Source organism: Nomascus leucogenys, chromosome X (assembly GCF_006542625.1).
Source record: "Nomascus leucogenys isolate Asia chromosome X, Asia_NLE_v1, whole genome shotgun sequence".
NCBI lineage: Eukaryota > Metazoa > Chordata > Mammalia > Primates > Hylobatidae > Nomascus > Nomascus leucogenys.
The window spans coordinates 129477323-129492545 of record NC_044406.1 but is presented as its reverse complement, the minus strand read 5'-3'; positions in this window follow the sequence as shown (position 1 = coordinate 129492545).

Sequence of the window (15223 nt, the reverse complement as noted above, 5' to 3'; positions counted from 1 at the left end):
ATAAATCATGCTGCTATAAAGACACATGCATACGTATGTTTATTGCGGCACTATTCACAATAGTAAAGACTTGGAACCAACCCAAACGTCCAACAACGATAGACTGGATTAAGAAAATGTGGCACATATACACCATGGAATACTATGCAGCCATAAAAAATGATGAGTTTGTGTCCTTTGTAGGGACATGGATGAAACTGGAAAACATCATTCTCAGTAAACTATCGCAAGGACAAAAAACCAAACACCGCATGTTCTCACTCATAGGTGGGAATTGAACAATGAGAACTCATGGACACAGGAAGGGGAACATCACATTCCAGGGACTGTTGTGGGGTTGGGGGCGGGGAGGGACAGCATTAGGAGATATACCTAATGCTAAATGACGAGTTAATGGGTGCAGGAAATCAACATGGCACATGGATACATATGTAACAAACCTGCACATTGTGCACATGTACCCTAAAACCTAAAGTATAAAAAAAAAAAAAAAAAAGAAATAAAGAAGCTGATAGTGCCTTATCTTATAGAGTTATTGTAAGGATTAAATGAGGTAACAAACGTAAAATGTTTACTACGGTGGCCAACATATTCTAAGGGCTCAGTGTTAGTAACATCAGGTATGAATGCTAAATTAAATGTCTTTCTGTGGACATTTCTTCTGTGGAGCTATTTTTTTTCCTTATTCTATTAATATTATAGGTAATAAACTATGATTTATTATAGTAACATATTCATAAAAGAAAATATAAAGCTATTTTTTCATTGATGAAATAATAATTTCCTCACCATAGAATAGCATCGTTTTATACGCAAATGAGTTTGATTTGCTAGGGGGGTTTGTTGAAAATATATTTTAAATTATCATGTGTATGATCAGGCTGTACAACTTTGTATTGTATCTATAAGGTCATGGTATTAGTCTTAAACTAGCTTAGCAAAATATAAATCTTAGTTATTTTTATAAGTGTCAGAAGAGTTTACACAGCATATTAATTATCCGATCTTGAAATTTTAAATAAATTCTCTGTAAAACCAAATGAAACTAGTGCTATATTTTTAGTAATGCTTTATTACTTTTTTCAATATTTTCCATTGTCATTGTTTCTTTCAAGACTTTTGCTTTAAGATAATTTTATTTTGTATAGAAACTTATACTTTAAATTAGAAATTATACTTATTAGCATATATTTATTGACAGTATTATCTTATAATTTTAAAATATCTCCTTTATTGTGATTTTATTTTCTTAATTATTAAAATTTGATTTATGTTCGAGTTCTCTTCTTGATTACAATTTCAAAATACTTTCCTTATCATTCATTTTTTCTTATACATTTTATAAACAGTACATTATATTGTCCATAATGTTTTGTATACTGCTTTTGATCAATTAAGTTCTTTAAACACCATTAATTTTACTTGTATATCATAATTTTTCCATATGTGGTATTTTTTGGGGGTAATAGCCTCATTGGTATATAATTCACATACCATACAATTCACTTATTTAAGGAGTACAATTCAGTGGCTTTTAGGATGTTTACAGAGGTAAGAAACCATTAATACAACCAATTTTGGAGATTTTCATTACTCTTAAATAAACATCCACACTCATTATTTCAATGCTTGCATACCATTGCATTTATGTAGGCACAGTGTGGTTACTAAAATATTCTCAATTATTGAACAATTAGATTATTTATACATTATGATATTGTTCCCAACACATAGACATGATAAATATTGGATGTGATGTGAACCCCAAATATATTGACTTGATCATTAGACACTCTATGTTGGTAAAAAATATCACATGCACCCTACAAATATGTATAAATATTTTTCAACAATTTTTTAAATTAAATATTCTGATGAACATTCCTGCAGCCAAACTTTGTGTAAGAACACAATGAGCATACGTGCAAAAATTACCAGATATATACCAAAAGCTTTAAACATCTGATAACTTTTCATGGAGAAATACCTTCCTTCTAGATCATTCAACCATGGCTATTAGCATTTTTTAAATGGTAAGCATTAGAAAAGTCATGTTATATTGTATATTATTTTGCCTTCCTTCAGGTGATACCAAGTAGAATATTTTTTATATTTTGATTAGCTGTTGTGGTTTATTTTCTGCCTCAGAAGTATATTAAAACTTTTTTGTTTTTGTCCTTTTCAGTTTTTGAAAATAACCATTTCTTTTGTACCTGTTTTGTATCTTATTTCAGTTGCTGCTCTGTTTTCTTTTTTTAATTAAGGCAATATTAGCCTTATTTTTCCATGTTTTTAATGACAATGCAGCTGTGTTTTTACTTTTTTAGAAATGATATTCCTAGGTTCTTATGAACTTGTTTTTCATCAACAGTGGTAATTCATCAAATTGGTAATAAAATTTATCAACTGAATTTTTAGTATCTTTCCAGATTACCATTGTTTTTACTTGATGATATATGTTATTACATTTATTGATGTTTAACCACTTTGCATGTTAAGTGTAAAACCTTTTTCTAACCAACTTACATTTGGATGACATACCATTGTGTTTTATTTTCTAGAATTCTCATATCTATACTCAAATCTCATTGCAGTTTTTGTGTTATATTTCTGTTTTTTAATATACAGGTATTTCTTGCTTGGCAAAGTGATTCGCATGTTTCGATATTTTTTCTATTGTAGGAGAGTCTGGTTTAGAATTCATAATTTCTTGAAAGTATGGAGATATTTCAGTGTAAAGTTGTCTGGCTTTTCAGATTATTTTGAGCTAATTATTTGACATAAACTTTTTTTAATTTTTTTTTTTTTTGAGACGAAGTCTCACTCTGTCGCCAGGCTGGCGTGCAGTGGCGCAATCTCAACTCACTGCAATCTCCGCCTCCAGGGTTCAAGTGATTCTCCTGCCTCAGCCTCCCGAGTAGCTGGGACTACAGGTGCACGCCACCGCGCCCAGCTAATTTTTGTATTTTTAGTAGAGAGAGGATTTCACCATGTTGGCCAGGATGGTCTCGATCTCTTGACCTTGTGATCCGACTGCCTCAACCTCCCAAAATGCTGAGATTACAGGTGTGAGCCACCATGCCCAGTCCTATCTGACGTAATTTTGATTTTAATTTTAATTTTTTTGAACTTCTATTTTAGATAGGAGGGTATATGTACACGTTCATTACATGGTTGCACTGCACCCAGATAGTAAGCATAGTATCCAGTAGGTAGTTTTCCGACCCATGACGTCTCCCTCTTCCCTCTAAAAGTCCACAGTGTCTATTGTTCCCATGTCATAATTTTTACTTTTTTCATGAGTATAGGCTGATTCACAGTTTATAAGTTTTCTATTTTTTATTTTGATATCCTGTGGTTTCCTAGAAAATAAGTCATATTTTTCTAGATTTCCAAATTCATTAGCAAAGAGTAATACATATTTTCTCATACAATCAATAGTTATTAATACAGCCTCTTGCTATTCCTGATTTGTATTTTATTATCCATTATCCATTAAGCATGACAGAGGTTGCTGTAGTTTGTCTTTTGAACCAATTTATAGCTTTAAAAATAAATTAAATTATATTACTATTTTACAAATTGTTAATTCATAGTTTCATTATTTTTATTTACTTAAAAGTACAGATTATTTTCATTATTTCTCAGTAAAAAATGTAGTAATGCTACATGATGAATTTAACTTTGACAGCTCCAGCTGTAGTCCATGATTTAGTGAAAATCTTTGTTTTATAATCCTTTTGATATATATTTAGAATCAGTTTGGAATGAACATATGACTGATTGAGAAATGAGTTCTGGAGGAATGAAACCAAAGAATGCACGTTATTCAGTATCATATATATTTTCATTTGTGGTTAATTGGTATGATTCCAATAACTTCAAAGCTAGAGAATGTAAAAATACTGCAGTGTTACACAATCAAATTGGGATGGTATGAGGATTAAAATCTTTATGACAAAAACACAAACACAAAAACAACTCTGGCTTCATTTTTATGTCATGTGTCTTAACCTGGGGTTTAATAACCTAAAAAATAAATCTGGATACCACATCAAAGTGCTTTCAACGAGCTCTACAAAATGACATCCTGGCCAAAATTAGAGGTTTTGGTTTAAAAAGGGTGGAAAATAATTGAGGGTGTGGTGTGTGTGTGTGTGTGTGTGTGTGCAAATAGATAAATATATGCCCTTTCTTTTATTTTGATATCAATGCTAGTCCTAGGATACTTTCTCGGAGACCTATGACAAAGTGTCTTTGGAAGTTTAATCATTTCTTACAATTTATTTTTTCAGAAAGTTGATGTTTGAGTTATAAAAAAACATTAAAAATTGCTCTAGTAACAGCATGTATATTGTCTTCACAAAATATTTAATGCCAAAACGATAATTTATGGGGAGAAAAATTGCATTTTCTTCCAAGCATGTGTAGTGAGTGTTTCAAGGGTAATCATGAAGCATAAGATAAACTAAGAAAATGCATATACTGATAATGTATTTATATAGGAAATAAATAATGATAATACAAACTTACAAAGCTGAGAAAATTAAGGGAATGAATTGTGTCTGTTTTTATTTGAAAAGACTATTATAGTTAGTTGAGATGTAAGGGTTGAAATATGATTGCTATGATTCTTGTACTTATCAGAATAATTTTACAGATGACATAGCATACAATTACTAGTATAATTACTACTCACTCCAGGAAATAATTGAAGTCATTTATTAATTTTGAGATTTTTTTTCCTTTTTTCCAAAACATTATCATAAGAGTTTTTCCATCTTTATATGGACAAGTGTATTCAGATTTTTCTCATTTTTCAGATAGGAATAATATGTGCTAGGCACACAACTGATAACAACAACAAAAAATAAAAACATGACAACAGGACTAGAGTATACCTACCCATGTCTACAAATGTGCCTGTGATATGAAGGTTGAAGTATTTGCCAACCAAATGGTATCTTGCCTTCTAAACTAGATTCCTTTCAAATCCAATACTTCCCCTTTATACTGGCATGTTGGTTACCTACATTCAGAGGAATATTGTATATAGTCATACAACTAGTATTAGTCAGTCAGCATGCTAATTATAATACAATCATCTATGTGGTGAAAACTACTGATGTAATATATTCAGCTCTGTCCACGTGGGGCTTTCATGCTTTTGGGTATGATGTTCACTATATCTAAAATGTCCTGTAATTGACAAACTAGCCTTAGAATAATTTCTCATCTTTCAAGTCTGACTTTACGTGCTATTTCACCTGTGAAGAATTTGAATTTTTTGGCCAATCTTAATTTGCCAAAGAAAATTGACTGTGCTCTCTCTTTAGTCTTCAACTGTGCCCCGGCATGGCTAAAACTTAATTGAACATACTTATTTTTGTAATGATACATCCTTTGAAGTCAAATGCCATGTTCACTTGTTTCGATTCAACATTCCCAACACATTATCTCAAATATTATTTATTGATTGAATAAACAATTAAATGAATAAATGTATTAATGAATGAATAGAAATCAACAAGTCAATTAAGTTAATAAGCTGGTCAGATTTATCACTTACACCTCAACCACCTCAAAGAAATTGGCTATTACCTTCAAAAGATGAAATATGAGCTTGTTTGGAAGTTATACAAGAAAACAGCATACTTGGTTGTTTTCTTAGGAATGTGTCACAATCATTACATTATGACACCAACAACATCAAATTGGGCTCTCAATTTGCATTTAAGGGATTGACAAAACTAGGTGTATTACAAAGCTTCGCATGTTGGCTGAGTCGTAAGGACTCAAAAACAATAAATGGGTTCCTAACATGAGTTTACCGTAAGACCCAGAAACTTCTCCTCTTTGGTTAATATCCAAACAAAGCAAAATGAGGTATTCAAACTAATCCCTCTACATGAATAATTATAGCAGCACTGTTCACAATAGCCAAAGGGGGAAAACAACGCAAATGTCCATCAACTGATAAATGAAAAAACAAATAATGAATTTCATACAATATCATGTTCTATAGCGATGAAAAGAAATGAAGTACTGATACATGCTACACTATGAATCTTCAAAATATTGTGCTAAAGGAAAAAAGCCAGACACAGGAGGTCCCATATTGTATGTTTTTATTTATATGAAATTTCCAGAATAGGCAAATCTGTAGAGACAGACACAGAAAGCAGGTTGATGGCTGTCAGGGGCTGAAAGAAATGGCTGCTTACTGTGAACAGAGTCTATTTAGGGTTGTTAAACAATTGTTAGAACTAGATAAAAGTGGTGGTCATACAGAATTATGAATATACTAAATGCCACTAAATTGTATACTTTAATACAGTTAATTTTATGTTATGCGAATTTCACCTTGATTAAAAAAAACACAGATGGCCGGGCGCGGTGGCTCCTGCCTGTAATCCCAGCGTTTTGGGAGACCGAGGCAGGTGGTTCATGAGGTTAGGAGTTTGAGACCAGCCTGGCCAATATGGTGAAACACTGTCTCTACTAAAAATACAAAAATCAGCCAGGCTTGGTGGCACACACCTAAAATCCCAGCTACTTGGGAGGCTGAGGCAGAAGAATCGCTTGAACTCGGGAGGTGGAGGTTGCAGTGACCTGAGACTGCGCCACTGTACTCCAGCCCGGTCGACAGAGTGAGACTCCATCTCAAAAACACAAAAAACAGGCCAGGCGCGGTGGCTCACGCCTGTAATCCTAGCACTTTGGGAGATAGAGGTGAGTGGATCACCTGAGGTCAAGAGTTCCAGACCAGCCTGGCCAACATGGTGAAACCCTATCTCTACTAAAAATATAAAAATTAGCTGGGTGTGGTGGCCTGTGCCTGTAATCCCAGCTACCTGGGAGGCTGAGGCAGGAGAATTGCTGGAACCCAGGAGGCGGAGGCTGCAGTGAGCCGAGACTGGGCCACTGCACTCCAGCCTGGGTGACAGAGTGAGACTACATCTCAAAAAACAAACAAAACAACAACAACAACAAAAACAACAAACCACAGATGTGGCTGTAGGGGAAACATCAGTGAATATGAGGATACAATGAACTCATATGGGATTAATTGATGTTATTTCTCTTTTCTTTATTCACTTTACTAAATTCATGTTTTTGTCTAATCTTCTAAGAATTATGAGAATTGATCTAAGAGTTTACTGATTATAAAATTTTCCCAAAAGGAAAAAAGATACTTATGTCTTTGTTTTAGGAGTAGCTTCTGCTTAGAAAATAAATGTGAATTTATTACTTCGGTGTCAGAGTGTTTATTTTAATTAGGAAAGAACCTGTCTGTCTCTGAACACTGTACAGCTTCTTTTTAAAAAGCCAAAATTAATTACATATGCCACTGTCATAATACGTAATATAACCTATTGACTCTAGAATTTGAGTTGTTAGCTCTGTCTTATAAATAAATATAATTTTATTGCTCAATGCTTTTTAAAGTGTGAAAGGCGCCATTGATGTCATATTGAAAATGCCTATAAGATGGTTTTACATCTGCAATCTACAAAGAGACATTCATAGATGGGACCATTAAAGAATACTTGTGAAGCTAGTCCTTAGTGCTACTGACTTTTGCAGTAGTTGTGAGCATGGTTCTATGAAGGATTTGATATATGTTGTTGCTTAAGTAGAAGGGTCCATGTTTCACTTGGAATTAATTCAGCCCTTTCTCTTACAGAGGAGCCTCTGCTTCTGTTCTGCTCTAATGACAGCATTCTCATTAGAAAGCCTAGAGAGATTCTTTAAAAATGTAAATGAGATCCCATTACTGGGACTACCCTCAAAACCCTCCAGACTTCCCATTTATTGGACAGAAAAGTTTAAAATTCTTACAGTGGCTTGCAAAGCCTTTCACCTCTGACCTCATCTTCTATTGCTCTGTGTTCCAGAGATTTTGGCCTCTATGCTATTGATTGTGTATACTAAACATGCTCCCACCTCAAGGTTGTCACATGTGCTGTTTCTACTGCACAGAATGTTCTTCTAGAGATATTTGCATAACTCAGTCTCTTAATTTCTTCAAGTCTCTGATGGCATGTCACCTTATTATGGGCGTTTTCCCTAACTATTTTATTTAAAAACAGCAAATTCTCCAGCATTTCCTATTTGTTATTGTTTTATTTTCTCCATAATAGTCATAGCCATCTGACATACTACATATTACAAATTTTTTACATTTATTGTCTGATTCCCTCATCTAGAATAGCAGCTACATAAGGCCAGAAAGATTTTTGTCTGTTTTGTTCACTGCTGTATTACAAGCACCCAGAAATAGGCCTGCCCTTAGTAGGCACTTAGTAAATACTTGTTGAGTTAATGACCTGCTTGGTAAGTGGTGATTCATTCAATCTAAAGAGTCTGATGATTCATTCCTGCCTGTCTTTAGTTATGAGTAATATTTTTGCCCTTGGTAACTTCCTCTCTGTAATTTCTTTTTGAAATTCCTATTAGTCACATTTATCCAATATGTTGTCTTTTTTTTTGGTTGTTTGTTTTGTCTTTTGACTATTTTTTTTAAGAGACAGCATCTTACTCTATCACCCAGGCTGAAATGCGGTGGTGCATTCACAGCTCACCACGGCCTGGAACTCTTGCGCTCAACTGTTCCTCCTGCCTCAGCCTCCTGAGTAACCAGGACTACCTGTGTGTGCCACCACCCCTGGCAAATTTTTTTAAATTTTTGTAGAGACAGGATCTTGCGATGTTGTCTAGACTGGTCTTGAACTCCTAGCCTCAAGCAATCCTCTCACCTTGGCCTCTCAAAGCACTGGGATTACATGTTGAAACACCACACCTGGCTTTTTAACTCTATTTTCAAGAGATATTCTTGATTATATATTTTATTCTTTCTAATGACTTCCAACTTTTAATTGGTGATGTTTAATTTCTATACATTCTCATTCATTCTCTTATATTTGCTTTTATATAAAATCCTGCCCCTTTTTATTGATAAAATTGGTATCATCCCAAATATACTTGAGTATCCTAATTATATTTTTCTTTCATATTTCTCCCTTGAATTGTATGTATTTCTCCTAGTGTAAAATATTCAATTTAATCCTTATGATCTTTCTATTTTGTACAATTTTTTCAAATATGGGTTTATCTTTGATGGTTAGTCATTTTGTAAAAATCAAGGCCTAGGTTGACTATTTGTAGAGTAGATTGTTTCCCTAATAGGTACCTTCCTTATCTGAAAGGGAAGAGTTCTGTGTAATTGAATAAGTATTGTAGCCTACTCAATTTTTCTTAATTGTGCATTGGAGGATTGGTTAATAACCAACTCACTCTGTTTCTTATCACTTCATAATTAATTGAAACAGAATCGTGTGTGCTGAAAACCTTCCAATGAGCCTAACTTTCCCAGGCTGAACATATTATTATTATTATTATTATTATTATTATTATTATTATTTTGAGACAGGGTCTAGCACTGTTGCCCAGGGCTGGAGTGCAATGGCGTGATTTCAGCTCACTGCAACCTCTGCCTCCCGGGTTCAAGCGATTCTCCTGCCTCAGCCTCCTGAGTGGCTGGGACTACAGGTGCGTGCCACCATGCCCAGCTAATTTTTGTATTTTTAGTAAAGACATAGTTTCACTATGTTAGCCAGGCTGGCCTTGAACTCCTGACCTTGTGATTCGCCCGCCTCGGCCTCCCAAAGGGCTGGGATTACAGGTGTGAGCCACTGGGCCCGGTCGTGAACATATTATTTCTTTAGAGAACAGTCTTTTGGTAGTAAGCACTGGGATGCTTCTGTATAAACCCGAATGGCAAGTGGCCAGTGTGGTCAGATGCAGCCATTCCTTTGGTGTTCCTTTAAATATTCACCTTCTGTGTTGGTACTTCCACCTGCACATCTTCCAGTTCTGACTGTCTGGTATTCCAGAGCTGTGTTAGGAGGATTGGCTTCCACCTCAACTGTCAGTAGCACTTTCAGACTGGCTTCTTTCACTTAGCAATATGCATTTAAGATTGTTCCATATTTTTTCATGGCTTGATAGCACATCCCTTTTTATCACTAAAGTATTCTACTGTATGAATGCACCACAGTTTGTTTATTCACCTACTGAAGGACATGTTGGTTGTTTCCAAGTTTTACAAATATAAATAAAGCTGTTGTAAAAATTCCTGTGCAGTTATTTCCCAGCTTTATTGAGATATTAATTGACAAATAAAAATTGTACGTATTCAAGTTGTACGTGATGATTTGATATACATATGCATTCTGTCATGATCACTACAATCAAATTAATCAACACGTCCATAACTACACATAGGTATGCTTTCCGTGTGTGTGTGTGTGTGTGTGTGTGTGTGCATGCATGTGTTTGTGTGTATAAGGAGGTGAGGAAACTTAAGATCTACTCTCTCTCAGCAAATTTCAAGTATACGATATAATATTATCAACTCTATTCACCATGCTATAAATTACATCCTCAGAACTTCTTCATCTTATACCTGAAATTGTGTACCCTTTTACCATTATCTCTGCATTTCCCTTAGGCTTTCAGGTTTTTGTGTGGACAAACGTTTTCCACTCATTTGTGTAAATATCAAGAAGTGTGATTATTGAATTGTATGGTAACACTATGTTTAGTTTTGTAAGTAACTGACAAAATGTCTTCCAAAGTGGCTATGCCATCTCGGATTCCCACCAACGATGATTGAGAGCTCCTGTTGCTCTAAATCCTCGTGTTTTAATACAATTTTGTAACAGTATTATAGTCCAAGAATACGAAATGTGCCCGATATAGAAAACTCAAATTTATCCCTAATCCTATTAAAAAAAACTATTTTCTGCTACTATGTGTGTATTTATATATACACAGTCACACAGTGTATGTATGTTTGCTTTCTGCCTTTTTCATTTAAAGACAAATCATCAAAGAATACCATATTTTTGCACACTCTTCAGAAGAGCACTTTTTTGGGGGGGCGGGGGGCGGGCAGGGAGATGGAGCCTGGCTCTGTCTCCCAGGCTGGAGTGCAGTGGCGTGATACTGACTCACTGAAACCTCTGCCTCTCGGGTTCAAGCAATTCTCCTGCTTCAGCCTCCTGAGTAGCTGGGACTACAGGCGCACAGTAGCATGCCCAGCTAACTTTTTGTATTTTAGTATAGATGGGGTTTCATGGTGTTGCCCGGCTGGTCTGGAACCCCTGAGCTCAGGCAGCCCGCCCACCTTAGCCTCCCAAAGTGCTAGGATTACAGGCGTGAGCCACCGTGCCCGGCTGGGGTAGAAGAGCACTTATAATGGTAGATTAATTCTGCATTATTTGGATTTGCTACAATTGAATAGCTGTTTCTCCATTGTTTGGAATTAATGCGGTTTTTAATTACCTCTTATTATAAATAACAATGAGATCAATGTACTTGGGCCTGTTAGAGTACTCCATCTAAAAATTGGTTGGATTTCAGAATATGCTCAAGCGCTTAGCACTTTTAAGTTTTGAAAGCAGGAAATAAATGTTAAATTTACATTTAGGAAGTTAGAAAAGGCCCAAAATGAGGATCATGGAAAACCCATATATGGTACCTACTTTGACCCGGTATTCTAAGCACGTAATTGGTATTAACTCAAGTAATGCTCACAAGAATCTGAGGAGACTTTGAAGCATTATTAGCCCAATTTTACAGCTAATGAAGTTGAGTTTAAGTAATTTGCTCAAGGCATCATACCTAGCAAGCATGGGATTGACCATTCAAATCTATACAGCCTGGCTCTAAGCAATGGTCTTCACAGTTTCACTCCATTGTTGAGAGAACATTTGATTTGCATGATTTAAGGTGGAACAAAAATCTTGATAGGGCCATATAGATCTCATTATGCCCTCTAGTCTTACATATGGCCTATTGTCTCGTTAGATGACCTGTTCTACGTGTAGAGGCATTTGAGTTTGCAGCCCCATGGCAAAGTAATGAAAAACCTATTGGTTATGAGATCACTAGTGCAGTCTAACAAAGACATGGCCCAGCTGCTTATGTTGCAAATGTTGGGAAAACTGATGAATTTTCTAACATCACTTCCCTAAAAATGTATTTTGGTGTGTGGATGAATAATGCTGAATAAATACCAGATAGCTATGTATACTCACAATTCTGAAAATACATGATCCCCAACACAATTTTAGTTGTGCCTTGGTGCAGATGAATTTTTTCACTTTTATTTCTCTGAGAAACTATTTTAAACCCACACCACCCTCATTAATTTCCACATCAAACAATAGGGCTTTCACTATCAGCAGATGTTTATACTATCTCTTAGCCATAAAAATTTAGGACACTACTCAAATTGTAGGTAACAAACTAATGGCTCTTTTTGCTTGTCATTATCCAACATTTTTGTCGAAAGACCCAAAGTCAGAGAGGATGGTCCATGAACTAAATGAATTACAAATCCATCTAAGGCCAAAAGAGAAGAATGTAATTTTAAAGATACTAAGCCTATGCTTTTACAACCTGAACTCCCTACAAAAATGTGAATTCTTATGAAAGACAAATAAAATTTATTTTCATAGTATAGATTAGGAAAATTATGCACATTTTATAGATTATAGACAAATTAATATCCACTTTATAATACGTTATGGCTTACTAAATAACTAATGTTTAATTTAATACTTCAAACTATAAATACTTAATAATATTTAAAATATTTGTATACTTTTTTTTGTTTGAGATGGAGTCTCGCTCTGTTGCCCAGGCTGGAGTGCAGTGGCGCGATCTCGGCTCACTGAAAGCTCTGCCTCCCAGGTTCACGCCATTCTCCTGCCTCAGCCTCTTGAGTAGCTGGGACTACAGGTGCCCACCACCACGCCCGGCTAATTTTTTTGTATTTTTAGTAGAGACGGGGTTTCACCATGTTAGCCAGGATGGTCTCGATCTCCTGACCTTGTAATCTGCCCGCCTTGACCTCCCAAAGTGAGCCACCATGCCCGGCCCAAAATATTTGTATAGTTAAAATAGTAGTCAAGGCTAGATGTGGTGTCTCACGCCTGTAATCTCAGCACTTTGGGAGGCCAAGGTGGGCTGATCACAAAGTCAGGAGATTGAGACCATCCTGGCCAACATGGTGAAACCCCATCTCTACTAAAAAAAAAAAAAAAAAAACAAATTAGCTGGGCATGGCGGTGCGCGCTTGTAATCCCAGCTACTTGGGAGGCTGAGGTAGGAGAATTGCTTGAACCTGGGAGGCAGAGGTTGCAGTGAGCCAAGATTGCGCCACTGCACTCTAGCCTGGCGACAGAGCTAGACTCCGTCTCAGACAAAATAAAAATAAAAATGAATAGTCAACTGTTTAACCTTTCTTGTCCAGTTTTTTGGTTTTTAAAACATCCTGAAGAAATGTGTATCTTTCCTTGGGGTTGCGGGGGTATACCTGTGATATGTGGCTTTTTAAAAAAGCTTTTGCTGCTTTTTTTCCCCTGTTTTTGGAGAGAGAGTCTCACTCGGTCGCCCAGACTGGAGTGCACTGGAGCAATCATTGCTCACTGCAACCACAAACTTGCCTCGGCCTCTTAAAGCACTGAGATTACAGGAGTGAGCCACTATGGAAAGACAAGCTGCTTTTATGCATATTAATTTCTTCATCACACATTTTATTTTTAAAATTATTTCTAGTGCCTTGAGTTTAATGTTCATTTTTTATTTTTCATCCATTATTTTTTCAAATATGAAAGAATTCAACACTATGAATTGTCCATGGAGTATAAATCTGGTTGCCTTCTATAGATTTTTATATGTAATATTCTAATTATTTCATTTCATTAATATTTTCTAATGGAAGTTTCACATTTTCCAATTTTGCTTGAGGGTTGCTTATAAAAGTTTTGTTTTTATGGTTGTTTATTTTCACATCTGAGAATGTTTTGTTTTTAGTGTTGTGAATAATTTATAATTGGGTAAACTCTTCTGCAACATCATCTCTACCTCCTACTTTGCATGCTATTCTATAACCAATCATTTTCTTTTACATTTACCAAATATCTCTTAAATGCAGGCCATAAGTCTGACACCACACTAGGATGTAATAATATACATGAAGCATACAGTGTATCTGGATTCGAGGATCTTACAGTGTTGGTCTAGTGGCATACAGTAAACAAGTAAGAGCAGGCATGGTAAACAAATTGAGATCATATATATAAAAGTTGAGTGGGGTCACAATTGAGAGACCGTGAGATTTCAGAGAAACTCTTCATAGAGGTGAAAGATGAGAAGAGTTTTGAGGGGAGAGGTATTTACCTAGTAGAAAATATTTGGATGGAAACATTCTGAGTAGAGAACAACATTCTGTATTCTAAAATCTAATAACTTTGTAGAGGGCTCCTTCCTCTTCTGTATGATCTCCTATTCTGTGCTCTTTATCCTGTCCACTTCCATCGCCCACAGATACAATTTTTCATTCACTTTCTCTTCTTAAACTTTTTCCTTCTCACTCAACTCTTTCCTTCCAAATTTATGAATATATCCAGACGGCACTCATTCTAACACACATGTACACACACATTCCTCCTCTTAACTCTTCATCCTGTTCAGCTCTTGCTCTTGCCCATAATCAGAACTTTCTGTCATGATTTTCTCATTGTTCTTGCATTTCTCAACTCATTATAATGTGACTCTTATCCCATGAATGGCAGGAAGTTATTTCGCTGAGATCACCACTGACGATCTAATTGCAAAATCTAATGGGCATCTTTCATTACTCTTACTTTTGGAGGCACACGATCATATTATGCACGTTTATATTGCCGACACAATCCCGATATTATCTGGATTAAGATTGTTTGCATGTATCTCCCTTAATAGACTAGAAAAATGTGAGGGTAAGAGATATTATGTATTATCTATCTTTGTAGCCCTAATGTTTAGATCAGTGCTTAGTACATAATAGACACTAAAAAATTTAGTGAACTCAGTGGTGCCAGCAATTATTCAGATATTGAGTTCTCCTGGGGAGATTGTTTGCGGTGTGCCGATGCATTTAGGTCAACTCTGTCCAATTATCATTTTCATGTCCTAGAGTCATTCTAAACACTCTAGCTCCTGAACGTATGTATTACTTTAATGATATCTTTACTAATGCTTTGGTGTGTTAGTCCATTCAGGCTTCTATTACAAACTACCATTGACAAGCTGTTTTACAAACAGGAGGAATTTGTTTCTCACAGTTTTAGAAAACCAGAAAGTTCAAGATCAAGGTGCCAGCAGATTT